The sequence below is a fragment of the Amblyomma maculatum genome, chromosome 4 (assembly GCF_055883805.1).
Source record: "Amblyomma maculatum isolate TAMU_Amacu chromosome 4, ASM5588380v1, whole genome shotgun sequence".
NCBI classification, from domain to species: domain Eukaryota; kingdom Metazoa; phylum Arthropoda; class Arachnida; order Ixodida; family Ixodidae; genus Amblyomma; species Amblyomma maculatum.
Window position 1 is genome coordinate 101706797 of NC_139347.1, and position 3602 is coordinate 101710398.

Consider the following 3602-nt stretch of genomic DNA (forward strand, 5'->3'; position numbering starts at 1 on the left):
AAACGAGTTCTGACGAAATGTTTACAGTCCACAAGAGGGCACAACCCTCTATGACGTCGACGACGGCACGGGGAACTAGTAAATATTTCTTCATGGCATTGTTCATGTCAGCTTCAACAAACACAGAGTGGGTGCCTGCTCGCTCGGCAGAGCTGTGAACCGGTACATACATTGCAGCCATAGAAGGTAACACTACATCGTTGAAGACATAAAATGCGCCGTCACTAGAGCTAGGTGTCTCGTCTACAAAAGCGGACAGAATATTGCGGCGCAGAGAATTTTCGCCGGCTGCGCAATCGACCGTTGCTCCACAATCGCGCAGAAAATCAATTCCGAGAATAACATCAACTGTGGCTCTTGCTACAACTGCAAATTCAACTCGAAACGTTTCCCTAGCAATGACCACTGATACGCAGCAAAGACCGACTGGACGCAAATGTTCTCCCCCAACATCGCGAAAGCTGGCGCTTCGGTCCCAAGCGAACATTATTGTCGGTCCAAGGCGATTTTTAAAACTGGGACTCATCACTGAAAATGTGGCACCAGCATCGACTAAAGCTAGCGTATTTGCACCATTTACAGTAACATGCACTTTGTTCTTCAACATCACAGTAGGCAGAAAAATTGGCGAAGATCACCGTTTCGCGACCTCACCTCCATCGGCCGCTTCTGCTAGTTTCCCGATTCGTAGGCGAGCGTCGACGTGGGGACGGGGACCGTACTCGGCGCGGGGGTGGTGGTGTAAAGCTGCGGTCAGAAGCGGGAGAGTCACTGCGAAAGATGCCTGGGCGAGGATGTAGTGGACGAGGTTGACGCCACTCAATGTTATCATGGTGACGAAAACCTGCCCAAGAGCGGGTCCAAGAACGTGAGACCTGCTGTCGCCGGCGTTGACAAAGCCGCGCTATGTGCCCGCGGTGGCCGCAGTTGTAACAAACGGGCGACTCACGAAAAGCGTAGGCGCTGGATCCGGAGGAATACGACGGTGGTTGAGAGACGATGGGAGCTGCATGACGCACGTTTGAATGTGGAGGAAAGCGGCTGGTCAGAGGCGAATAGGCGCGCTCTTTGCCGTAGGAGTAGCGAGGAAGTGGTTGCCACGTCCACGAGGCTGGATGTTCAGCCTGCTGTGGCTGAACTGCGCATTCCGAGTACACAGGTCGCGCGTCGGCGCCTTGCAGGTGCTTGGCCAGCTCTTCAATCACAACTCTGCGGACCAGAGAGGTGAGATCATCGTGGACAGTGTAGTCAACGCTGGCAACTGTTGGGACGTTGGAGAGGCGTCCAAATGTGGGTGCAATACGCCGCATTTTTAAAGCTTCAAATGTACGGCAGTACTGGATAACGTCCGAAGTACTGGCTAAGGTTTCCTTTGTGGTAAGGAAATTATAAACATTTACGGCGAATCCTTTTAAGAGATGGCCAACCTTGTCTTCTTCGGGCATGCGTCTATTAATAATGCTGCAGATCTTCAGAACTTCCTCTATGTATGTCTCCAGGTAACTGTGCTCGTTGGGGAAGGGTTTGCTCAGCCTTGCGTCTTTTTGATGTGGAGTCTCCAAAACAGTTGGTTATCTCTTCCACAAACTTGTCCCAGGTAGAAAGGTTGTCTTCATGGTTCTTAAACCACAACAGCGCAGTGCCGGCCAGCGAAAATACCACGTTCGCGAGTTGCATGGCCGAGTCCCAGGGAGTGTATTTGCTGACACGTTCGTAGTGCGTCAGCCAGTCCTCGACATCCTCATCGTCCTGACCAGAAAATGTTCTGGGCTCGCGCTGATGCGGCCATGAGCTGGAGGATACTTGGTGCTCCTGGCCTGAATTAGAAGCAGCCCCAGTTGAGCGGGAAGAGTGACCTTCTCCGTCGTGGTCGTGGCTTGCCATGGCTGTGAGGTCAGGAGGGAGCCCGGCCAAGCGTCTGCTTCGTCGATGAAAGTTCGAAAGGTTCCAGGACTACCCCGCACACTCCACCAACTTGTTACGGGGAAATGGGTTCAATATTTACAAAATATACAGGGAATGCATGAAAGCTACGCACAGTAAGTCTCAAGCACAGTCTCAGTAAAGCTTGTCACCGAACGAGTCTACGCGCAACCACTTCGTCCTCCTCTTTCACAAGCGCAACACCGCGCGGCGCAGCGTAATTGACGTTAAAATACTAATGCTTTGTGAGGGGATTATTCAATGGCTATTAAAGTTCTACACTAACTGCAAATAGCGTTAGGGCCAAATTTCAGAACGGTCGCGCTGGTCGCTTCCCGTTGGAAAGTAAAGACGAGAGGGAGCGCTTACAGATTGAACAGAAGCGCATGCGTTTGTTCCTTTTCTGCTGTCCCGCCTGTAAGCGCTGTTTCCATCGTGTTCTTAAATTCAGAACTCTCCTTAGCTTACACTGTTTTCTTTACAAACAAGGAGCTTTACATGTTCAAGGAAGAGCTGAAAGAAGGAATCGAAATTTCGTGTCATCCTTAGCGGCTCCTTGGAAATGGAGGCGCTCGGACTTGGCAGGAGCCGCTTGTACAAGAAAAAGCCGCTAACAAGAAACTTAAACATGGCAAACACGAAATAAATTAAGCATTCATCTATAGCTTTGTATCTGTTTTGAGGGTTCATGTGCGCTTCTTTTGCAGTTTGCGCGTATTACTTGAAAGGTTTACCTAGATGACTTGGCAGGAGTGCGTATTTCATCTAGCAACGTCGCCCGAACATTCTAAGCAGCTAATGTTCGCGGGCTCGCCCATAGCGAATTCGAAGTCGCCGCAGCCGCAGCATGCGCAAGCGCAGAATGAATGCTTGTTCAGTGAAGTGTGCGTAGTGGTGGAGGAGGGAGCTGGCAAATGAGAAACGCGAAACAAACGTTAGTGTCTACCACAAGAAAATGACGCTCCAAGGGGGGCTTTTTTCTTCCAATAAGTCGTATTTAAAAACTGACCTAAGTCACGTGAGCCGCTTCTACAGCTTCCTCAGAAAGGCAATACGCGTTCTTATGTTTTGCGCAAACAATCACGACGTTTCTTCTATGAGTGCAGGTCTCCTGTGAGGTTGCTTGTCGGAAACCTGCACGTCTTCTTTTCAGACTACTTGCAGTCACCGCTACGTCACCCCTTCAAAAGGTACTTAGACTATATTACTGAATACCTATCGCAGATGCTATGTAGCAATTCCATTAGGAAATCAGGAAGGGAGACGTGAAGAATTACGGCCACCTAAAAACAGTTGGTTAAGAGACATTTTGCCCACGAGCACACACTAACAGGACAGAGCCGGTAGCAATAAATGGGTTTGGCGGTTCACAAGGATCTAAATTGTGGTCGCACAGGGCAGCGTTCAGTTAAAAGGAAGCGAAGAACTTTCGAGTAAGTCGCATACAACCCTTAGGATAACTTAAAACACTGCAGAAATTAACGGTTGCATGTAGATGCAGCACCCCGAGATAAATCTAGTAGTCTCGCGCATGACAAGCAGGATACCTCCATGCGCAGGCGGCTTTGACTAAACAATATGGAAAACTCATGTCACTGCATGTACCGTCGTGGGTAATTCCTGCGACTGATTGAGGTTCTGCTCCGGTTTCATGCGCACCCGCTGTGCTATGTGGCACA

The 3602-nt window shown here is 49.9% G+C and overlaps 1 pseudogene; it reads right to left on the minus strand.

Annotated features, from left to right (window-relative positions):
• Positions 1–634: 634 nt before the first annotated feature.
• LOC146191869 (uncharacterized) lies at positions 635–1884 on the minus strand (annotated as a pseudogene).
• Positions 1885–3602: the final 1718 nt, after the last annotated feature.